Below are 26,637 nucleotides of genomic sequence, written 5' to 3'. Positions count from 1 at the left end.
TCTTTGATCTTGGCCTCGTAGTTACACCAATGACTCCCCTCATTCTCAGGCCTTTGGACTTGGACTGAATTATAGCACCTGTATTCTTGGTTCTCTAGCTTGCAGACACCATTTCATGATATATGTCAGCTTCTATAATCATGTGAGTCAATTCTCATCATAAATCTCATCTATCATCTATCATCTATTTTTCTATCTCTATCATCTATCATTTATCTATCTTATCTATCACCTCCTATTGGTTATGTTTCTGAGAACACTAACACAAATATTAAGTCATTCATTGTAATTTTAATTTTTGTTCTTATTCATATTGGGAGGAGGAATTTATCAACTCTGATCTTTGTGCTTTTTTTTTTTGTCCTCTTTTTTTTCCCTGCAGAGCCTTAAATTTCCCTTTTGTGTCTCTCATTACCATTACCATTGGATATGGAAACAAATATCTCTCCTTTCCTTACACTTTTTCTTCTTTAGTCATGATGCCTTGTAAACTTACCAATAGGAACCATGCCTACTGTGTTCAGTCCTCTGAAAAAAAAACATATTTCTTTTTCAGAATTTTGACAGTTATGGTGGGATTTTTCTTCCTGGCAACTTTTTAAGTCGATCTTCTACTTGCTATCCTTTTTTCCCCTGGACAGCAATGCTTTATATAGTGGTATGATCAAAGGATGTGAGAAATAGCTGCTTATCTGGCATTTTTTTTTTCACTTACAGGTATTTTAATTGTAGTTTTCATGTCTTTCAGATGTTCTGAGCGTGAAGATTTTGTGTAGTTGTACAGGTTCTTATGGGGGATCTATATTGTTTTTTTGAGAACATGGACAGAGATGCAGATATTAGAGCCACCATTTTCCTTGGCCATCAACATTCTCCTATTTTTTCATGAGTAATTGGTGTATTCAGTTGAAAAAAAAACATTTCTTAAAGAGAGAATTGTATTTATTTTGTCTATAGTTATCCCAACTAATGTGCTCTCATGAACACAAATTATTATCATATAACCTAAAGGAGCCAAAATAGATGTTATGAGGACAATTATAGTAATCTTAAGAGGTGAAAATTTTCACTGTAGTGTTGGAATAGAAGTCAGCAAATTAAATTCCTAGAACATCAGCTTGAGTTCTTTCATAGAAAAAAGTTCCAAAGCAAGTTTATTGAGTTTTCCTCTGGGACTTCTCCCAGATGTGCACTAAATTGGTGTTTATAGAGGAAACATGTTCCATGAAATCAGTTCCCCTTCTCCAAATTTTTCTATTTTTATTAAAATGACTGCTACATTGAAGGTAGAAATCAAATTGTTTGAGAGTTGTATATTTATTCATATTTACTCCTTATTTGTACCACCCATCTGCTTCATCTATCCACTTTTTAATATATGGCACTCAAATGTTGAGAGCAATGACAACTATATTCATGAACTCCATCTATGTATAAATGTATAAATAACCATTTAACCTTTAAATATCTTGATAATCATTCAGCAAGCCAAAGGCATAGATGTCACCAGTTTTAATGCACACACTGATTTGCTCTTGGGTTTTATCACTTACAACCATTAAGAATTGAAAGGATAATTTATCTTGAAGGTTGAAGCATGTGTCTTTTAACAAAGTGTTATCTAGGGACAAAAAAAGGAACCATAAACAGATGGATTAGTTCTCTGTGCACTAAATCTAAAGGGTACTGAGCTGCATGATATGTTCTTTTTCGCTTTTTCTTTAGCTCAAGGTCACAAGTGGAAAATAGTAATTCTTCTCTGAAAGCCTCATACCCTATGAAGGTAAATTTTATTATGAGTATGCGAGCTTTATATTAATTGTTTTGTTTTTCTGCAATTATGCATAAAATTGTATTAATTATATTTATATTAGCTTATTGTTTTTTCCCATGCTTTATATATTTTTAAAGGGTTACTTTATTAAAATAATATCCAATAAACCCAGGCAAGCATATAGTGCTGGACAGAATAAAGAACAAAAAGAAATAACATTTACTGAGAATATATATTAAATGTTATTTACTTTAAATAAGCTAGCTCATTTAATACCTACAATACTCATAATTTAGATAATTTATGGCAATTTTATATATGAGGAAATGGAAGTGATATCCTCTATACAAGTTGTACAGAGTCACAGTTTCTCTGTTAAGTAGCACAGCCTAGAATAAATATCAGGTTTATGTGACATTTTCTATAACATGATACTTAGTAGAATATTAAAGGATCTATACAAAATCTATATACAGCATTCGTATTTATAAAAATAGTTATTATGCACTATAAACTATTTTTAATGTGCTATTGGCAAAGAGTTGATACACAGAGCAGTAGAACAAAATAGACAATCCAGAAATAGACCCACATATGAGTGGCAAAGGATTTTGGAAGGAGATAATGGATAAAGTGTACCTTTTCAACAGTTTTGCGGGAATAAATGGACATCCTTAAGCTTATAATTAAATTCAACCTAAATATTACAACTTATACTTTTAACAAAAGTGTATTATAAATATAAATATAAAATTATAAAACTTTGAAGGAAGAAATGGAAGAAAAATCTTTGTGCCCTGGTGTTGGAGAGTTCTTAAATGTGATAGGAAGGAACAGACTAGGAGAGAATGTTTGCAAATCACATATCTAGCTAAAATAATTTTATCTTAATATATAAAGAGCTCTTAGTACTCACCAGTAGGAAAACAAAAACCCCAATTAATAAAAATACATACAAGACCTGAAAGGACACTTCATCAAAGATGATATATGAATGTTAAAAAAAGGACATAAAAACTGTTCAACATTATTAGTGAATATGAGTATGCAAATTAAAACCATAATAAAATACCAGTAAAACAACTTGTAGGATGGCCAAAAATAATTGACAATATCAATTGATAATAAGGATTCTGAACGTTTGAAACTCTCATGCATTGCCAGTGGTTATAGAAAATGGTACACCTACTCTGAAAAGAGTTTGACAATTTCTTATAAATACATAATTACTATATGGTCTAGAGAACACTCTCTTTTGTATTCACCCTAAAGAAAGAAAAACTTATCTTAAAACAAAAACTTGTACATGATTATTTATGAAATTTATAATTACCCCAAACTAGAGACAACCTAAATATTCTTCAACTTGGATGAATTGCAAAAGTGTTTTATGCAAATGAGAGAAGTCATCTCAAAAGTTCACAAACTATTAGATTTTATTTATATGACATTCTCCAGAAGATAAATCTATAGTGGCAGAGAAGATATAGTTTCCAGTGACCAGTAGTAGGAGGACAGTATTACTTAAGGATATCACAAGAGTGTTTGGGGGAAATGGGTCTCTTCTGCATTCAGATTATTATATGGTTATATACCCATACATGTGTTAAAATCCATAGAACCATTCACCAAAAAATATATTACAAAAGACCTATTGCAGTACTCAGGAAAGGTCAGTAATAGTGTCAGTGGTTTCAATGTTATTCATAAAATGCAATTTTGAATGATATTGCAGGTTATTATATGAAAACATAATTCCGTATGGAAAAAATATCATTCTCTGAAATATATCAATGATAAGGCCCTAGGGACACATGAACCTAAGAAACAAATTAAGTATGTAAACATAAACCAATAGAAATTATCCTTATTATAATTTTTGATGTTTAGATGATCAATATTTCAATTTTCCTGTAATGTATTTGATTTTCCCATAAGATATTATTAATATTTAATATTTCTAAGTTCACAATACCAGCTATTACTATGTTTCACTTGAATAACAGATACTCTTTTAAAGAAGTTTGTTTTTGAAAATAATTTTAAATATACAATGTTTTTTTTTAAAAAGTTCACATCATCATAAGATCAATTTTGCGACAATAAAAACTAACTTAAAAATAATATATTGGGCAGCCCCGGTGGCTTAGCGGTTTAGCGCCGCCTTCAGCCCAAGGTGTGATCCTAGAGATCCAGGATCGAGTCCCACGTCGGGCTCCCTGCGTGGAGCCTGCTTCTGCCTCTGCCTGTGTCTCTGCCTCTCTCTCTCTCTCTCTCCTCTCTCTGATGTGTCTCCATGAATAAATAATAATAATAATAATATATTATTTCAACTTAGCACCACCTTTCACTTCCAAATGAATCTCAGTTTGGTTAGCATAATGTTTTCTTAATCTGTCTTTAAATAAGTTAGTAGGGCTCTCAATTTCTTACTGGGACACAGAACATTCATTTTCATACCTAAAAAAATGCTTCCTTTCTTTCCTCCAAGTAGCTAAGTTCTCTCTTAATTTGGTTGAAATCCAGCTCCACTTTCTTTCGTACTTTTTTCTTTGCTCTTATCCCCTATAGATCTTGTTTGAATGACCTTTTTAGCAATAGTCCATTGTTGCCTGATATTGTTCTATTCCATCATTTCTTATTAAATAATTCAAAAATTTCTTCAGAGAAAGAAAAATCTTTTATTTCCTTTGTACAGAGGCACAGTGTGCATATAGCGTGGTGTTATTTTCTGTGTGGTGTTTGATGAATTTATGATGATACACCAATAACAGCAGGATAATAAGATTAACTTTTATTCCCCTAGGATGCCAGTCTGTTAATTAGGGGGGAACAAAGATAAGATGATGTAGAGAAGATGCTACTACTGATACTCAAAATGTGTATCTCTTCCAAAAATAGCTTATGATATTTAAAAGAAACAGGTGAACTTAGAAAGTTAAGCTGCTTGAGAGCTGACAGCTGCCCTGTCCTATTATAGAGATATTTCCTGGGCTTGCTCAAATAAGCCCTAAGTGTCAGCACTGACTTGCTCTTGTCATGGAGCAATTGAACAAGCTCTGAGTTATAAGACACGTGTCAAATTACCAGGGTATGCAGAGAGCACCCACATTCCAAGGTTACCACTGTAGGATGACCATGGAAACCAATGCGAAATCGCCCATGTCTATACATGTGTATGAGTTTTAGTTTGAACAAAGAAGAGAGTCTTGATGGGGGTGGGGAGACGAGTTTTCATATTTGGATAAGAAATCCCATAAATCCATTATATTAACACATTTTGAAGATAAACTAAGAGCTGTACTGCTTCAGATACTCAGCCTTATCCTTGGTTGTGAATGTGTACCTTTTGCTAGTAAGCAGCTGACTCAGCAGTAGTTAAGAGTTTACTAAGAAAGAAAGGTCTCCAGTTGTTTGAGACAGTCCTTTTATATATATATATATACACATATATATCTAAATGTTACTTCTTTTAAAAGCTCCTTAAAAATAAATAAATAAATAAATAAATAAATAAATAAATAAATAAATTCCTTGATGCTGATACTTATCTTTAAGTTTTCAATACCTTGCAATATTATCTGTAGAATAGATTACAAATTTTATTGCATGGAAGTGTAATTTATAAATAAATAAATAATAAATAAAGTGTAATTTATAGGAGTTGATTTTTAAAAATATTTTATTTATTATTTGAGAGAGAGAGAGTAAGCGAGCAAGAGAGAGAGCGCGAGCATGTGGAAATGACCTGGGGGAGGAGCAGAAGGAGAAGGAGAAGCAGATTCCCCATTGAGCAGAGAGCCAGAGGTGGGGCTGGATTCAGGGCTCCATGATCAGGACCTGAGGCAAAGGCAGAGGCTTAACTGACTGAGCCACCTAGATACCTTTCTAGGAGTTGAATTTTAAGACAGGAAATATCTTAGACATATAAGTAAATTTTAGCTCTTGCTCTTCATATCAAAGTGTAAGCATACCCTGAGTTATCTGCTCTACTAAGGTAGGTCTGAAAAAGTAGAAAACTAGTTGAGATCAAGCAGAATTCATGATGTAACAGTTTTGTAATTGGTGGACACAGTAAGATAAGGGTTTTGAAGAGAGACTTGAATAGTAAGCTGTTAGGCTTGTGAAACATGCTATTTTAGTTGGTTAAATATTTAGCCATATTTCCCAGGCCTAACTATTTTCTAGAGAAAGTAGTTACTTTGCCGAGAAGCAGATTATTCAATACAAAGACATGCTTTCCTCAGTATCCCTGGTCACAGAATCACTTAACCCAAGGACAGGAAAATATATTTGGTCCTAGTATTGGTTTGGATAGGGACAGGAGGTTATGTTGTTTTCAGTTTTCATTATTATTTTTATGTTGTTGCTTCTTACTCCTCTGCTGAGCACTCATTTTTTGAATCTCCCTTACACTTGTATTGAATCTTTCCATCCATTCCCCCGTGTCTAACCTTTCACTTACCATCTTTTTCTGTGACTCATTCTTATATTCTGATAGGATTTCTTGAGCTAATGCTCTCAATCAGTAAATCTATTTTCTACAGAATTCAGTCTTTTATCTGCTGTCTTTGTAGATTTTTAAACCCTGTAATCATGTTTCAGTTTTGTATTTTTATGTTTTAATAGTTAAGCAATATTTTCTGATCTCATGAATCCTAACATTTTATATAACAGTATCATGTGATTAACCAGCCAAAGTATATACTCTGTGTTAAGACTATGTTAAGATAATTATGTGGATATGAGATCATATCCGAATTTTTAAGGAAATAATACATTTAGGTTTATGAAAATGCTGCATTTTCATGTGTTAGTAATTACATTTCCATTTTTGAAATATGAGAACTTTAAACTTAAAAGGTGTTGTTTCTAGACATTAATTATATGTCCAAATGAAAATTTGAAGGTACTTTTTTTTTTTTTAAAGTTGTTTCTTTTTCTACAGGTAGGAAACTAGAAAAAGAATGAACAGAATGCTAGAGAACATATGACTTCCCACAAATGTTCTATAGGGAAAAATGATAGTAATTTGATCTTATTTTAATATTATACTAATAAATATATTTAACAAAGTATTATGCAAAGACTTTGAAACATTCTGTTAAATTAGTTAATGGTGTTCTGTAGAACTAATACTTAAATTTCAGATGTGTTTCAAATGTATCTACCCAACATCATTGATTGCTTTGAATTTTTTAATGCACTCTTTTTAAGTGCTGAGGGAAAAAATATTGCTTAATCTGGCACTGCTACATTTCCATTGCACTGAATTTTACTGCTTTCCAGCTTCATTTTGTCCCAATAGAACATTTCATTTTATGGCAGGTGAAACTTGTGTCACTATTTTTCTACCCCTGAAGCTTACTAGCTTTGTAATGCAGCATGTTCATCCTCCTGGGAAAGAGGACATACCTTACGTAATTGCTTTACTTCTAGGGAAAGCAAACAAGACCTGCTTTTTGAACTTATTCAATTGTGTGTAAAAGCAGAACGAAAGAAACAAAATCCAGAATTATAAAATCATATTCTCAGAATTATCAGGTCACATGTGCAACTTTATACTCAACTAGAAAGTTTCTAAAATAAGACAATAGCTGGAATGTTTTCCTCCTGTAAAATCTGTAAACTTGGGAATCTAATTCTAAAAATTACTAGACTTGCAAAAAAGCAGGAAAATATGTTTAAAATGAGGAGAGAAAGAGTTAATTGAAACTGACCCCAAACTGAACCACAGATATGTACATCTGAGCTCCATTTAGTGGGTAGTTATTATAATACAGAGAAGGCAAGAAGAAGCTGGGGTAGGAGAAATGAAAAATAATCATTTTGCCTTAGGCATGTTTTTAAATGCAGGGTCATAAAATGAACATCCATTGAGAAATATTAAGTATCAATTTATAAAAGAAAATACACTAGAGGTTACCAAGGAGGTTTAAACATGAAGTCAGGCATCTGGGATCCAAGTTCTGAATATTAGAATTTTACTTATGCAGAGATTTTTTTTTTTTTTTTAATTTTTTTTAATTTTATTTATTTATGATAGTCACATAGAGAGAGAGAGAGAGGCAGAGACATAGGCAGAGGGAGAAGCAGGCTCCATGCACCGGGAGCCTGACGTGGGATTCGATCTGGGGTCTCCAGGATCGCGCCCTGGGCCAAAGGCAGGCGCCAAACCGCTGCGCCACCCAGGGATCCCTACTTATGCAGAGATTTGATAAGTGGAGCCCATATTTGGGACCCAAAAAGAGACAATTATATTTTTTCACTTCAGTAAAAACAAAGAACAGCCAAAGGAATAGTGAAAGGTCAATGATGTAGCCCAGGATGGGTTAGATGTAGGCCCAAAGTTTTGCCTTTCCTAAGTAAGATTAGAACAGAAGAAAACTCCAAGGAAAGTTGTGCCAACACCAACACCTAAAGCATTCATCTGACTTGAGTGGGATTTGTTACATAGTGACGAGGCTATAAAATCCAAAAAAGAAAATTATTTGCTATATCATAATCAGGAAAACATTAAATTGACAGATTGCATTGATGCTCTGTGTGCTTAATAGATAATATTAGGAAAGTTTTTTAACCAAAGGAGCAGACATAATTTTGATCTTACAGGAAATTACAAATTTCCACCTAGTACAAAATTAAGTTTAAATTCCTAGTTAAAGAAAATCAATAAAAGAAAGGCAATATATTCAATAGAAATAAAAATAAAATAAGTCAAACATATGATTTCCTGAAGAAACAGGAAACCAAATGCTATTAATATGTGAAGAAATCCTCAACTTTCATAGAACTCGGAGAAATAAACACTAAAATTATACCACTTCATAACCATCCAATGGTAAAAATTAGAACTTTCTAGGATTGAGGGGAAAAGATACCCTTCATATGCAGCTGAAGGTAGTTTAATTGATCAAACCATTCTGAAGACCAATTTAGAAGTACTATTGAAATTTACTATACCTATAACCTCTGAACTATCTATTTAACTCTATGACACATTTAATTTATAACACAAGTAATCTATCACATGAGTCCATTAACAGGTATCTAACTATTATCAATCTACTGTTTTCTATAATGGAATATAATTTGAAATTAAATACATATAATACAAGGTAATGCTAAGAAGTAATAAAATAATTCAAATGTAAATTTCTGAGTGAATGGGCAAATATAACAAAATAATTATTCCCCCAAATATGCATGTTTTTGGGAAACTATTACAAATCTAATAGTAGTGATTAGACAAGCAGAAGTTAAATACACTAAAACTGGGCATCTAATATGTTGAGATGATAGGAAATTAAATGTGGAGAATGAAATGAATGGAACTGAAAGAAAATATATTTAGAAAAATAAAATAAAGGTTCTTATAAACACACATGGTGATAGGGTGCTATGGAATAAAAAGTAAAATCAGTTTAACTTGAAGAATTTGAAGTAGATATTTAAAACTACATCATGGTTTTATACCTAAATAAACAAATTAGTAGATATTAAATGATAATTACTATCATTGTCATAATTATTTTGAAATAAAATTTAGAGGTTGTCGTACTGATTTGGCAGAAATTGATGCCTGTGTTATCTATAATTATCTAGAGACAGCAAAACTTTATAGTTAAGAAGATGGGCTTTGGAGCTAAATTATTTAGGTTTCACTTTTACCTTGGGCGAATTAAATAATGCCTTTGACACTCATTTCCTCAATTTGAAAAATGCACCTAATATGATCATTTTGGCAGCTTATTGCCAAGATGGTCACCACCGATGCCTTCATTCTCAATATCTGCTTTGTATTTTGTCAAATGAGAATGGAATATGTTCTTCCACCTTTGAATTTGAATTAGTCTATGATGGCTCTCACCATAAAATTTCCAAGAAGTGAAGTTATACCAGTTCCAAGTTTAGCCTTAAGGAAACTGGTAACGTCCACCTGTTTTGTTTTTGGGTTTTTTTTTTTTTAACTTACTCTGGAGAAAGGCAACTACAAATAAATTCATTTTGAGATTTCCCGCTGGAAGTCAAAGGTAGCAACTTGAAGAAGCTACATGGCGGAAGGAAATCCTGACAACCTGTAATGGTTCATCTATTCTTGGCTAGACTACAGACAGGTGAGTAAAGAAATGTTTATATAATTCCAGCTGCAGTTGTCCTCAGACTATAATATGAGAAATAACCAAAAGAATATTATCAACCACCAAACAAGTTATAATAAAATGATATGAATAGCTGAGGCAAGAGTGGGTATCTCTGTATTTCTTGTTTCTGACATTAGAGGAAAAGCAAACCAGCTAGCAGAGAAAATTCAGAGAGAACAAACTGAGAAGATAGATACATCATCATCATAACAGCATATATTAATAAGGCAACAGAAGGCATATACTAATAAGGAGCATGGAGAAAGGGGATTTTTAGGAATAATTTTTGCTAAAATAAGATTCTTGACAGTAAACTTAACCAAAGAGGTGAAAGACTTGTACAATGAAAACTCTGGAACATTGATGAAAGAAATCAAAGCTGGTACAAATAAATGTGAATACATCCTGTGTTCATTAAAATTCCAGTCACAATATTCCTTTAAGCTAAAGCCTAATTCGGAGCAAAGTCTCTAATTCCATTCAATTCTATAAAGGCTGAAAGAGATGAGGTAGCTGCAGAAGAAAAGTTTGAAGCTAGCAGAGGTTGGTTCGTGAGGCTTAAGGAAAGAAGTTATCTTGATAACAGAAAAGTGACAAATAAAGCAACAAATGCTTATAAAGAGACTATAAGTAGTTATCCATATGATGTAGCTTGGATATTTAAGGAATGGGACTACACTAAACAACAGGTTTTCAATGTGGATGACACAAACTTCTATTGGAAGATGCCATCTAGGACTTTCATAGCCAGAGAGAAGTCAATGCCTGACTCTAAAGCTTCAGAGGATAGTCTGTCCAATAGTAGGAGCTAATGTAGCTCGTGACTTTTAAGTTGAAGCCAGTGCTCACTTACTGTTCTAAAAATCCTTAAGAATTATGTTAAATTTACTCTATGTAGCCTAATCTAAGATTATGCTAAATCCACCTGTGCTCTATAATGGAAGAACAAAGCCTGGATGACAGCACATCTGTTTACAACATGGTTTACTGAATGTTTTAAGCCCACTATTGAGATCCACTGCTCAGAGGAAAAGAAAAAAAAAAAAAAAACCTTTAATTATATTACTGTTTGTTCATTGACAATGCACCTGGTCACCCAAGAACTCTGGTGGAGATGTACAATGAGATTAGTGTTGTTTTCATGCCTGCTAACACAACATTCATTTTGAAATCCATGGATCAAGGAGTAATATCATCTTCCAAGTCTTAATATTTAATAATACATAAGACTATAGCTGGCATATATAATGATTACTCTGATGGATCTGGAAAAGGACATTTAAAACCTTTAGGAAAAATTCACCATTCTAGAAGCCATTAAGAATATTCATGTTTTATGGGAAGAGACCACAGTATCCACATGAACAGGAATTTGGAAAAAGTTGACTCCGACTCTAATGGATGACTGAGGGGTTCAAGACACCAGTGGAGGAAGTCACTGAAGATGAGGTGGAAATTGTAAGAGAACTAGAATTAGAGGTGGTGCCTGAGGTTGTGACTGAATTGCTGCAATCTCATGAGAAACTTTGAACAGATGAGGAGTTGCTTCCAATGGGTGAACAAAAAAGTAGTTTTGTGAAACAGAATCTGCTCCTATTGAAGATGTGAAAATTATTGAAATGACAACAAAGTATTCAGAATATGAAATAAACAGTTAGCAAAGCAGTGACAGGTTTGAAAGGATTGACCTCAATTTTGAAAGAAATTCTGCTATGGGTAAAATGCTATCAAATACAATACATGCTACAGAGAAATCAGTCATGAAAGATAAAGTCGATGATGCTGTAAACTTCACTGTTTTCATCTCTTAAGAAATTGCCAAAGCCACCTCAGCCCTCAGCCACCAGGATCCTGATCAGTCAGCAGCTGTCAACATTTAGACAAGACCCTCCTCCAGTAAAAAGATTAAGACATACTAAAAAAGTTCAGATGAAGGTTAGCAATTTTTTAGCAATAGAATATTTTGTTATGGTATAGATATTGTTATTTTAGGCAGAATGCTTTTGCTTACTTACTAGACTATATAGTATAGTGTAAACACAATTTTTATATGAACTAGAAAACCAAAAAATTCCTTTGACTTGCTTTATTGTGATATTTGCTTGGTTATGGTGGTCTGGATCCAAACCCACAATATCTCTAAGGTATATTTATATTGGTAATACTTTTTTTGAATGTCCCAGTTGAAACAAGTGAAAAATAGATATAAGTCAGCTATAATATAAGTAATAAAAGAATTAATTATGCACATCTGCACATATCTATACACATACACACTCAAATACAAAATATCCTGATACATATTTATATCTAAAACACAATCTTTTGAGATTAAAATATGCTTAATATATATGGAAGTATATTTTAAAGGAATACAGAGTTCAAGAAAATCAGAATGATTGATACTCATTGCTTCTATTTCTGTATTCTCTGTTTTTAGGTAATCATATCTTCAAAAGTTACAGGATATTTTATCTTTGGCCTCATTCTTTTTTTAACCAACCTGAACCTTATTCTCTCTGCCCAACACACGTCATTTTACCTCTTCCTTTTATATGCTTTCAGAAATTTGCTGGAGTAGCAGGTCTCTTATGCTATACTCCAGTTTTCATACATAAGCTACTAAGTTCAGTAAGAAAGAATGTTGAAGGGGGATGAAGAGTTAGCTCCTTTGTTCTACAGGCTTTACATTTTATACTGAAAGAAAATAGTCCAGTGTTTCCTATCTTTGAATTTATACTGTTTACTTTTCTTCCTTCAAAATGTTTCTTAAAAGTTTGTCATTGTAGGAACTCAACTTAAGACGATATTCTTCTCTATAATGGCTAGACAGTGAATGCTATATAAAAACTAAAATACAAAGAATTATTTCACCTACCAAATGTCAATTAACAATTTTGATTGTGTTTTTACTGAATCAGCTAAATTGTTACACGTGTTCAGATGATTCAAATACAGAATAAATGGATTTAATCCTTTCATTGACAATTTCTTTTGATTAATTAAAATGCAACAAACCACTCTATTTTTTTAGCAGATCTTCTTGTTAAAATATTAGTGAGATCTACTTGGCATAACTGACAAAATTTCTGCAAATACTGGCCTCTACGGTCAAGAGTCCTTTGTCCAGCCACATTATTCTTTGACATCAATTAGATTCTAAAAACTTCAATTATTACAATGATTATGTGTAATTTTAATAGCTACTGTTAGATTACATTAAATATGATGCAGGTTTAAAACTACCTTCAGAAGCATATGACTTTACCTACTTTTCTATACATTTGTTATGAAGTGTCATTAGCAATATAATTCATCAGTTGGCTTTGCCTATAATTCCTTTTTCATACTAGATCTTTAAAATTTATAAACATAAATAATATTAATAACGCCATACATTTAATGAAATTTTCTAAGAAAACATAAAAAAATAAGAAAGTAACCCAAAACTTCTTTTCACCTATCAAATGTGTATAAGCTAAAGATATTGATACATTATTTATTAGCAAATTATACTCTGAAGCACCTGATAAAGTGTTAACATTTGTACTATTCAAATCATGCCATAATTTTTCAAGAAAGGAAACACAAGCAAATATTAAAAGGGCAAAAAAGAAAAGACATACTTCAAACCAAACAACTCAAAATGATTAATATTGGAAAAGATGCTCAAATTTATTAAGCCAGAAATGTGCATATTAAGTTATACCTAAGTTTGACAGAAATTATTGTTATATGACTTATTCCTTTAGTAAATGGGAGGAAAGAGACATTTTAACTTATAGAGACTTTTTTTTAAAGGTTTATTTATTTATTCATGAGAGACATAGAGAGAGAGAGAGAGAGGCAGAGACACAGGCAGAGGGAGAAAGAGGCTCCTCTTAGGGAGCCCGATGCGGGACCCCGGAATCATGGCCTGAGCCAAAGGCAGGCGCCCAACCGTTGAGCCACCCAGGCATCCCTTAGAGACATTTTAATTTTTTTTCAAATCAATCTTTAAATAAATATTAATATAAAATTATAGATATACTGAAGCAAACTAGCTTTTGATGATCCATTCATTCTTATAAATGCCTAACAGCATCAGAATATTTATAGGAGGATGTTATCTTTAAAACAAATTAAAGAAGTTAAAAAATCTTGGAATATATAAAATACTTATTATAGGGGAATGATTATATGTGGTCTTTTCATTCCATATGATAGTATGAAGGTAACAGAAATGAATAAATTCACTGTATGTCAAAGACTTAAAGTTTTTCCAAACATAATATGTAATGATAAAAGCCAGAAGCAGAAATATATTTATAACATAATAAAATTTTATAAAAGAAATAACAGGATCAATTTATGGGTATGTGTTTATCTTTGCACAACTCTGAGGAAATTATGTAGAAACACATCAGATACTTAATATTTATTGATAGATAAAAGAAAGGAGGTAAAAAACATATGTATAAAAGAAAAAATTTACCCATGATTTTAAAATAGTGTTCTAATGGAGTTATTTATTCCAAATTATATGTTAGCATGTATAAAACGTGTAAAAAATAAGATCACTGTAAATATCAATGCTGGTTACCTTATGGTGGATAACTTCAAAGGCATTTAGATCCTTAAAATATTCTTTAATATCCTATTTACTTTAAATATGATATCAAGAGAACACTCATCTCATTTATTCTATTGTCTTATGTTTTTTACTATTCCATCATCACTCCTACAGTTTTATTTATTTCATATATATTTAATTCAAATGTACGGAAGTTCTGTAATCTAAATCTATTTTGTTTGCTTGTGATAATACCTCCATTAAGTCATAGAGAGGATTTTAAAAATGAAAATAAACTGAGGGTTGCTGGAAGAGAGAGAGGAATGGTGTGACAGGATGATGGACATTGAGGAGAACACATGATGTGATAACCACAGAGTATTACATGAGATGGATGAATCACTGACCTCTACCTCTAAAAGTAATAATATATTATATGTTAATTAATTGAATTCAAATTTTAAAATGAATAAAGTGAAGGTTATTTGAGTATAATTTAAATATGGTAAAATAAAAACCTTTAAGTAAACAATTCAATGACTTTTAACAGTATTTGACCCCAGTTTGGGGTCATTATGAAAACTATAAATGCATCTGTATAATTGAGGTCCTGATCAACAATTTCAGATCACTGATAATATTGAAGGAATAAAAGAGATAAAAGAGAAAAATCTAGTCCACATTCTAAAAGAAATTTTGTGAATTCAACAAGATGTTTTAGAATATCTTCTAAAAGGCAATTCTTACTCATTTTTTTTATCTTATTGAGTGAGTTATAGGATATTCTCACATATTTTGAATATTAACCTCTTAGAAGAAAGATGGCTTGATTTAAGGAAGTTTTTAGAGATTATGAATATGTGTAGTATGTTGGTTGTGGCAGTGGTATTATAGATATATGCATGTGTTCAAACTCATCAAGATGTATACATCAAATATATGCATTTATTTGTATATCGATTGTACCTAGATAAACCTTAAAAAATAGGAAGTGACCACATTATATTAAAATAAAAGAAAAGGACAAATGAGTGCAATGTACTTTAGATTGATACTGAAAAATATATAATACCGGCTAAAATAATTGCTAAAATTGATTTGCATAATACTTACTCTTTTTAATCAGTATGTGAGTTTTGTGATATGAAGAGTAACTCTGTTTCCCCCTGAGAAATATTCACAATTCTTTCCCTGAAATAAGTTAACATCCTCTTCTCAATATGATTTGGAGAAAATTAATATGACAAACTATATGGCACTTTATACCTCCTCCATATAAAAATACCAAGTGATTTATGGTAACAACTTTGAAAACTTTCGCACATGATGTTCTCTTGTTCTTCGAGCTTAAATTCATCAATTCACATTTGTTCTTCAAGCTTAAATTCATCAATTCACATCAATTCACTTTTATTATGAAAAGTCTAGTCAGTGCTTGGGAACTTTTTGGGAATATATACTATATGTCTTAATTTTTCTTAGTAATAGAGTCAATAAAATTTTCAGTATTTTGGTAAGTAAAAATCAGTAATTTTTAATTTTAGAATTTTATTTTCAGGTTTTTTTTTAAAGATTTTATTTACTTATTTGACAGAGAGAGAGCACAAGCAGGGGGAATACCAGAAGGAGGAGAAGCAGATCTCTACTGAGCAGGGAGCCCAATGTGAGGTTCTATCCCAGGACGCTGGGATCATGATTTGAGCTAAAGGCATACCCTTATTGAAGACTGAGCCACCCAGGTGCCCCTATTTTAAGTTCAATAAAACTCAAATTTAATACTTAATCAACTGTGATCAAGTTTATCTTCCAAAAAATGGCTGCAATAATGTCTCCATCCCACATATTCCTCAAGAAACTTCCACTACTCTAGGAAGACCTGAAGTCTAATTTCCTTCCTTTGAATTTGGGCAAGCATGTAACTTACTAGTAACTTAAAGAATATGGTAGATATGAAACTGCAAGACTTTCAAAGTTAAACCATAATAGATGAGGCAACACTTACCTTATTAAATAGGTTACTTGTTTTGGGGGCATTCCATTGGTTTTCACAAATTTTACTACTCAGACTCGTTTACTGGAGAGACTGTATTTGGGGTTCAGGCTGCTGAACTCCCACCTAACAGATCACCACATGAGCGAGCATTTTTTTAAAGATTTTATTTATTTGAGAGAGAGAGAGAACAAAAGCAGGGGGAGTTGCAAGTAGAGGGAGAGGGAGAAGCAGGCTCCTGCTGAGCAGGTAGCTGGATGTGGAGCTTAATCTCAGGACCCTGAGATCATGACCTGAGCCCAAAGCAGATGCTTAACTGATTGAGCCACCCAGGTGCTCCAAGTGAACATTTTGGGTGGCCAACCAAGTTGAGCCTTAAATGGACTACCACTCCAGGCAACATTTGACATAATCTCATGAGACTCAAGTGAGAATTGCCCAACCAAACATTTCCTGAATCTTGACCTAAAAAATCATAGGTAATATAGAAATTATTTAAGTTTTGGAGTAATTTGCAATGTAGCAATAATAAATGAAATATCATTCATTAAATAGAAAGTGTGAAATGCGTAGGCAATTTGAGTCAACCTCTCACTTATCTTGAGAGTCCTAATTAGACACATAAATATTAGTGACAAAAGGAACAGTAGGAATAAGTGTAATTTTTCATTTTAATATTGAGGTACATGGCCTAGAGAAGACAACTACTTATCAGTAGATTAGGGACCAGAACACATTTTCATGATTGCTAGTCTAGTATTTTTCAGTATTTCTAAATATCTCTACATTTAGAGAGTTTAAGTAACCATAGAATATTAATTGATATTTTATTAATTATTCCTATTTTCTTTCTTTTAAAGAAATTAACCCCTGCATATCTTTCTTTGATTCTCAAACTCATCCCCAATACCTATATTTAAAGTTGACTTTGTACAAAGTACTATATTAAAGACTGAGGGATTAAACATGAAAATCTCATGTAACTGAAGTGGAAGTTTATTATTTAATATAGAAGACATTTAACTCTTAAAATTATGAATAAAATATGATTAGTTACATAAGAGTTCCATTTTAAATATTCTTATAAAATAAGGAAGAAAATTTGATTCAATAAAACATCAGATTTATGGCTATCAATGATGTTTGAATTAGCTTTCAAAGAGTGGATTTTGTTTTAATAAATAGAGGTGTATAGTTACAGCTTTTCAAAAAGAGCATATGCTGAACAAAGGCATGAAAACAAGTTATATTAAAGAGATGTGACTGTCCTCACATGCCAGGATATAAGATATGTTTGTGTATACTGAGTGGCAAAATGGAGAAGAGGAATGAGTCCTGGAAGATGATAATGGACATGTTGATTGGCCATATGGCAAAGTGTCTCTGATACTATACTGAAGGGACAGGAGGGCAGTATCATAAATTAATCATGGTCAAGATACTTCCCAAAATATGAAAAACTTTTATTACTAACTCACCAGCAATAATAGATTAAACTTTTGATTGTGCTGTTTAAAATGTATTACCATCCAGTTACTCTTATCTTAGATTTTTTAGACTAGATCCATTTTAATTGTGATTTTAATTTAACATAACCCGCTATAATAGTCAGCTGTGATAATACTTATTACCACTTTGGGTAACTAGTAACTTGATTCACAAGCATCACTCAATAACAAATCTAGCTGCTCAAGCAAATAACTCAAATAAGTATCTAAAAGGTAGATATGACATAGTTGCAAATGATCCACCCTGTTCTAGGAAATAAATGAGTGTTTCATGTCTATAAGGCATTATTTGTTTTTATAAAACAATTATTCCAAGCCAGGGAGTTTTATCCTAGAAATTTTACTTTTTTCAGAGCACAATTCCTTTTCATAAAAAGCCTACTTATAGGGCCTGGACAATCAACTCATGCAGTGGTTTAGCTAGTCAATTATTCAGGCTTTTCAAGCAAATACTTGTTATGTGCTTGACCCTCTATTATGAGTTGGGAAAAAAAAAGGCCATAACATCCCCTCCTGCCCTGCCTCTTTTTTTCTTTCCGTAAAATAAGTATGCAAAATGAAGCTCAGTAGGAAGTCAAAGATCATCTTTCCAATATTAGGGTTATTTATGGCCAAAAGTTACCCTGACACACCTGAAAGCTCAGAGCAGAATTAAAATTATAATCTTGTCATTATATAGAGAAAACATTTATTTGACCACTAGTATGTAAATTCACCAAAAAAAATCTGTTTTGACAATTTTAATTAACTCCATTCTCCTACTCACAGAAATAGCGATTTATATATCATATCCTTTATTTTTCAAGCCCAGTATTCCAGAAAATTAGTATATTTAAGACATAGCTAATGAATATAGTAACCATCCCAACTGAAGGTACATTTGAGCAATTGAAAATGCCCAACCAAAGGGGATATCCTGGTATCAAATAAAGAAGGAAAAAACCCATCATACAGGATAAATACAATCATTTTACTATAGATATTTAGCCAAGAACCAATTTGGCTTTCAGTTCATTAGCTTCCATAGCCGAGGAAATAATTTGAAATTTTAAATCAGCTTGCCCTCTATCTGAAAAAGAGGATAATGGACTCAATGAGTCACACATATAATAGCAGGTAAAGGGTGTCTGGAAAGCATGCATGAATCTATCATTGTTCATTAAATCAGAATTTTCAAAGTGAATCAAAAGGAAGATGCACTTTAAAAATATTATGTGTTATTGCAAATTTGACTTAGAAACAGAACTATAGATTGCCCAGGGTTTCTCTTCTACAAATAACAATGTGCTACAGTATGGATTAGCTGCAACATATGGAGAAATTCGAAGCTAAAAAATAATAAGCCTTGTTGCTTACTTTCATTAATTTCCTAACAATGAAGTAGATACAATAAAGCTAGCTGAGATAACTTTCTTACTCTTTTAATGCCTGTGAATACTTTAAAAGATTCTTGAAAACCTTTAGGAGAGATTTTTAGGGAGTGTAAGAATTACTAAGGGTGGGGTAGGAGTGGGCAAGTCAAACATCCTGGGGAAGCTCATAATCAGAGCCAGCCCTATTGCACATCAGGGAGAGAAACAAGCTCAATATGGTTTACTCAGAGTTCATTTACATATATATTAAATATATATCACTGCTTTGGAGATAATCACAGTTTTCAATATTTATAGTTTAGAATCAATGGCAACATCACTTACTGTATGTGGCATTAGAACAAAAAATACTAATTAGGTGGAGTATTCTCAAATTAGTTTTATTTCACTGACTAGCTACAGGATAATTGGAATATACATGATGGAAGGGAAATATCCATATTATGCGAGACATCTAATGTTGAAACACTGAGAAAAAATAAGCAGGGACAACAGAATGATAGCGCTATGACTTGCATCTTTGTGGTGGCACAAGCTTATCATCCATACCCATGAAACAGATAATTTAGCACTTATGGCAAAAGAACCCTAATTTTAATTTGCCTCCAAATTCCAAACACCCTTGAAGTACTAACTATGGTGAACCAACCTATTATGTAGTGATTAAAAGTGTGAGCTCTGGAGTTAGATCCTCTGCATCCTAAAATTACCCCCACCACTTACTATACATGTAGGATCTTGGGCAAGTTATTTCCTTCTCCATGCCTTCATTACTTCATTTGTAAAATAATGGTATCGACTATACCTATTTCATATAGTTGTTCTGAGATTTAAATGGATTAACTCTTATTAAGGATTTATAATTGAACCTGGCAGGTAGTATGCACACAAGTAATGTAATCTACTAATGTTACACTTTAAAATGCATTTTATTCCATTTTACTTGCTTTATCACTGATCTTATCTATCTATCTATCTATCTATCTATCTATCTATCTAATTTTATCCTGGTTCCAAAAAAAAAAAAAAATAGTCATCACATGGTTTTTTGCTAACAGAAAACACAGAAATTTCCTTTATAAACATTGTCATGCCATTCTAAGCTTTCCATGTTTATTAGAACAGTCTTTTTGTTTTTTGATATAAAAACATATAGTAATTGTCTTAAACAATAAATGTAAATTCCACATAAGACATCCATGCAATATTGAAGAGAACTCCATTTCATTTTACACAAGAACACTGTATTACCTACTTTGAGCAGAAATGTAATCATACACATTTTTAATGGTTGTATAAAGCTGGAGGAGTGAGTGTTAGTCCAGATCCCAGTGAAAAATTAACTTTCTGCAAAAGTCACTTAAAACAATTTAATTCAAACTTGGGGAAAAAAGTAGATTTTGTTAGAGATCACAGAAGACAAACAACACTTTTATTAAAGAGAGTCATAGAGCTGCAAGATAACGCACAGTTTCAATCTTGTAGGTTAGGTAAGCAGTAAGGCTCTTTATGCAGATACTTTTTATGCTGAAGATGAAGTGTTGAAAACAATGCTATAAAAAATACTTGATGGTTGCTCTCCAGGAAAGATGGGAATATAAGGTCTCAGCTCATTTGAATAGACTATTTCACGTATACTTCAGAGAGACAGCTCCAAACTCCAACACAAACTCTCAACAATAACTGATAAATAACAGTGAAACTTCTATAGTTTACAGCAGATACAGAAATTTGTACATAATAGTATGCAGTATGTACGTTATGCAGTGAAAAGGGCAGGAAATAGGTGGAAGAAGTTACAAAGGACCCCGCCGAACAGGTCCCGTCTGCAGGCTGAAGGGTGGAGCACCTATGAAAGGAATAGAACAAACCTTCTCCCAGAATGGAAGGAGTGCTTAGGAACTAGCTTGCTGTCTGCCATTTTCTCACAGTGTAATGGCTTCCCTATTATAAATAATGTTTAGAAATGATGCTCAGCCATAAAATAATATCTATCAGTAGTCATAAAATGTCCAGCACTGAAGATCAATACTGACAATACTGAGAAACTTGCTCAAAATAAAAACCCTTAAAAAAAATAAAAAATAAAAAATAAAAAAATAAAAACCCTTACTCCAAGACCATGTACAGGCATGAATTTTCAATGTATATTTTCTATGTTATGAAAAAGTTAATGTGAGCACATTAATATGCAGACTACTCCAGAATCACTAAAATACCCAAAACTATTGGCAAACAAACCTTAAACCAGTATCTTCCAATATCTTCATAAGACCTTAGCATTGTCTTCCTCTGTGAGATTTCTCTTCATGTCTTTTGCCCATTTCATGATTGGATTGTTTGTTTCTTTGGTGTTGAGTTTAATAAGTTCTTTATAGATCTTGGAAACTAGCCCTTTATCTGATACGTCATTTGCAAATATCTTCTCCCATTCTGTAGGTTGTCTTTTAGTTTTGTTGACTGTATCCTTTGCTGTGCAAAAGCTTCTTATCTTGATGAAGTCCCAATAGTTCATTTTTGCTTTTTTTTCTTTTGCCTTCGTGGATGTATCTTGCAAGAAGTTACTGTGGCCGAGTTCAAAAAGGGTGTTGCCTGTGTTCTTCTCTAGGATTTTGATGGATGGCCAACATGCATATGAGAAAATGCTCTGCATCACTTGCCATCAGGGAAATACAAATCAAAACTACAATGAGATACCACCTCACACCAGTGAGAATGGGGAAAATTAACAAGGCAGGAAACAACAAATGTTGGAGAGGATGCGGAGAAAAGGGAACCCTCTTACACTGTTGGTGGGAATGTGAACTGGTGCAGCCACTCTGGAAAACTGTGTGGAGGTTCCTCAAAGAGTTAAAAATAGACCTGCCCTACGACCCAGCAATTGCACTGTTGGGGATTTACCCCAAAGATACAAATGCAATGAAATGCTGGGACACCTGCACCCCAATGTTTATAGCAGCAATGGCTACGATAGCCAAACTGTGGAAGGAGCCTCAGTGTCCAACGAAAGATGAATGGATAAAGAAGATGTGGTTTATGTATACAATGGAATATTACTCAGCTATTAGAAATGACAAATACCCACCATTTGCTTCAACGTGGATGGAACTGGAGGGTATTTTGCTGAGTGAAGTAAGTCAGTCGGAGAAGGACAAACATTATATGTTCTCATTCATTAGGGGAATATAAATAATAGTGAAAGGGAATTTAAGGGAAGGGAGAAGAAATGTGTGGGAAATATCAGAAAGGGAGACAGAATGTAAAGACTGCTAACTCTGGGAAACGAACTAGGGGTGGTAGAAGGGGAGGAGGGCGGGGGGTGGGAGTGAATGGGTGACGGGCACTGGGGGTTATTCTGTATGTTAGTAAATTGAACACCAATAAAAAATAAATAAAAAAAAAAAGACCTTAGCATTGTGCTGTATGTATGTGTACATGTGTGTGTGCATATGAAATCTAGGAAGAAATGAAACAAGTGAAGAAATTGATGACTGAGATATTATAGAGGAAAATAGTCACAAGTTATTTGCTAAGATTAGCATCAGTGATTTTCGCCAGTAAATTAAAACTCAATTGAATCAAATAAATCCTACTATATAACACCATCTTATAACAACTCATATAATCACATATTAATATTTGTATAAGAAAAACAGAAAACATAAAAGAGAATGCAGAACTTGGACCAAAATTAAATTAGTTTTTTTTTAAATAAGCCTTACTAAAATAAACCAGAACTTACAAGATTATTTTAAAATTTCATTGGAATAATAAAGATCTATAAGAAGTGAAATCAGTTTTTTTCAAAAAGAAGTGATTTGGGGAAATGTATGTCCTTTAAGTTTTCTAAAAGGTATGATAGTAGTAATAGTAATAGTAATAGAAAGAAGCAAAAAAGGACTGAAAACAGTGACTAATGAAATAGAATTGATAACTCAAAGACCAAATAATGGAGTTTAAAGATGTGATTTTAAATGGATACGCAAAGTAAGATTTTGTATCTGGTGTTAGAGAAAACTCTATGGAAAATAAAACTAGATTTCAACTGAAAATTTTGTAACCTGTATTGTATAGATACGGAATTCAGATATGTTAAAGATCTAAATGTGAAAGTAAAAGTAATGTAGCTGCTAGTATTTATGATATAACTATTTAGAATATATTCAGCCTAGTAGTGTGGAGAATTTCAAAAAGGGCTCTAGCATAAGACTAAATAAATAAGTGAATATATTTGTAAAGAAATATGATTCATTTGATTTCATCAAAATTATGGATTTCTGTACAAAGAGTGACTACATAAACTCAGTAGGCCAATAATGGCTTGTAAAATAGAATTTTTAATATAGACAATAAATAAAAGCTAATATCAAGACGATTTAAGAAACTTGTGTAAATCACCCAGAAACACAATGGAAACATAGATAAGAACATGAATAGATAACACTCAGGAGTGGAAACCTGAATGATAGTAAATCTATGAAGAAATTCTCAAATCATTAGAAATAGAAAAAAATAGTATTTAAGGCAACAGTGAGATAGATCCCAGTTTTCTCCATCATATTTACAATATTAGAAAATTGCATGATGCCAGAATCTAAACAGTCTTAGACAACATAATGATAAAAGTGACATTCTAGCATCTTGACTGTATTCTGTTGATTAGGAGCAAGTCAGAGCTCTTTCTCACACTTCTTGAGAAGGAGATTATAAAAGGAAATGAATACTGGAAAGTCAGGAGCATTTGTGGTCACCTTGGGACTTGTCTGTCACAGTCTGCCCTCTGGCTCCTGAAGATTTAAGTTCCCACATATAAAATGTAGTAACTTCCTCCTAAAGTTCTCAAAGGTGATGGTCAGTTTCATAAGTCCAGTTGGCCAGGCTGCAATTCATAGGTATTCAATAAAACAGTAACCTCAGTGTTGCTGTAAAGGTGTTCTATAAATACGATCAATGTCTACAATCACTTGACTTTATGTAAAGATCATTTTATAATCTGAGTGGGCCTGATTCAGTCAATTGACAGGCCTTAAAAGCAGAACTGAGGTTTACCTGAAGACAAAATTCTGCCTGTGGACTGCAGCTTCGACTTTGTGCTTGAGAGTTCCAGCCTCCCCTGTGGATTCTGGACTTGTATACAGCCCTCACAACCAAATAAGTCAATTCCGTAAGATAATTTTCTTTATATAGAAAGATACCTACTACTGGTTCTATTTCTCTGATTGGCACATCAAGATACTCATCACAAAAGAACATGAGCTCAAAGATCAAAACCTCATCATCTCAAAGCATCGAGACTGATGAGTTTTCTGGTTTTAATTCATTAAATATAACTCCTAGGGCGCACGATTCCTCTCAAGTTTTGGACCCATGAAACCAAAGAGAGAACTTATCTGCTTCCAACATACGCACCACTATAATGGTGCAACACAGGATAAAATCTGTAGACATTTTGATTGAAAAGAAGAGTGAGTGCAAGGAAATTTCCTCTTAATCTTTTTACCCGTTAACTGCAACGAAGTGTCCCCTCTCAAACTCCCCTCAGATGCTCTATTGTGGAGAACCATTCATTATAGTTATACTTCTGACTTCTTTTCATATCCTATATTGATCTTTATTTCTTAGCAACCCTTTTTTCTATGTTATGGTTTGAGGTTACAGATACATGCAAAATTTGTGTAAAACTAAATTGCATTGCAGTTGTTCATTCATTGTGGTTACTGGGTTAATTTCTGAAAGGGAGAAAAATGATAAAGATATTTACACTCTACTTATACTAAAACTATAAACCTTATGCATAAATTATGGAGAAAATGTTAAAAGGAGATCAGGTAATAGTGGGAGGAACACATCAATATCCTTTTTAGAGGACTTGTAGTTAGGAGGATTGCTTCCAGCACAGTTTGTAAAGTAAAAGCAAACAAATACTATAATGCTAGACAAAAAGTCTACAGGAATAATTTTTTAAACAATTAAACAGCCTATAATAGATTATACAATAGAATTAATGTTCCTGAAATAAAATCTTGAAGATGCAGAGGTCAAAGCAGGTTTCAATGTAATCAATAAGGAATAAACAACACAGAGATTTGTTGTTGACATTTTGAACAGGGAGTTTATAGAAACCCATTTTAGTGAAGGAAGATGCTCTACAGAATTTTAACTTGTGATCTTTTATTTTTCCTTTATCTGCTGTTTTTAAAAAGCTCCAGAGAGTGACTTTAGATAACTAGAAGGATAAACACTTTTGATGCAGGGATAGTATTTTGACTTGTGTGTGGGTGAGAAGTCAACAGGGATGAAGGAGGCAAACCTCTTAATCTTTGTAATCTTTGCACTACATCGAGGCAGTCAAGCTCCAGAGATGGAAGATGATTTAACACTTAGTAGTTAATGGTTTTATAGAAAATACTGCTTTTTAAAATTCAATCTTATTTGAAAATTATTTTTTTATTATTTTTCCAGGAAAAAAAGTGAGATAAGTCCTTTTCATTTCAAAAATTGAAAAAGAAAACAGATAAATGCCATGGAAAGATTACATGGACTGAAATGGCATAAGATCCCAACAAAAGAGTGCTGAGTGTTTTGGGGGTAGCTAGAATGGTGAGGATCACAAAGATCATGCTGTCGTCCTCCTGAGAGCCCAAAGCTTCCCAACAGGAATTCATTTGGCTTGGTTGGTATGGAGTAGGAGGGTGGTGAGGTAGGAGGGATTAGTTTTATTAATTTTCTCATGTTTCATGGCAATAAAAAGAACTTGATTGTGAAGTTTAAAATATGGATTTCTTCAGAAAGCTTAAGGTAATCACTAGAAGAAAAAAAAAAAAGATACATATCCCAAATAGTTAGATGGGAAAAGAATTCACCAAGGAAACACACAAAATGCACAAAATCTGGAAGCACCATTCAATGAACACTCCCAAGCCAAATTCAATGGTCTAATCAGATAAAAGGAAAAACACCAAGGACATCATGTCTATACTGTATTCCTTTTGAACTCCTTAATTCAGCTACTATTTTAGTGGCACAAAATACTAAACTCCAAGGAAAAACCTTGCATGAACTACCAGGGCTTTACATCATTCCCGCATTTTAAATGCACATTAGCTAAAACACATTAGTGACTACATGCGGTCTTAACATCACATTTTAATGTTTTCTATTTTTTCTTTTTCTTTTATATGCACATATATACGCATATGCACATGGACAATCATCTCTTGTCTAACCCATCAGAATAATTTTCTAAATATCGTTTCTGTGAGTCAACATCAATTGCCTGGACCAGTGCAGCAGCAT

At 32.7% G+C, this 26,637-nt stretch overlaps 1 protein-coding gene across 1 annotated transcript in view; it reads left to right on the top strand.

Annotated features, from left to right (window-relative positions):
• The window catches only part of LOC144316680 (uncharacterized), a 92,938-nt gene that overhangs the window by 21,996 nt on the left and 44,305 nt on the right, over positions 1 to 26,637 (top strand). The window contains exon 7 of the mRNA XM_077902594.1: positions 1,726 to 1,783. The gene's annotated coding sequence lies outside the window, so the exon portion shown is untranslated. The remainder of the gene's footprint in view (positions 1 to 1,725; positions 1,784 to 26,637) is intronic.

This window comes from Canis aureus, chromosome 7, assembly GCF_053574225.1.
Source record: "Canis aureus isolate CA01 chromosome 7, VMU_Caureus_v.1.0, whole genome shotgun sequence".
Taxonomy (NCBI): domain Eukaryota; kingdom Metazoa; phylum Chordata; class Mammalia; order Carnivora; family Canidae; genus Canis; species Canis aureus.
This window is presented reverse-complemented; position numbering and strand designations above follow the sequence as displayed.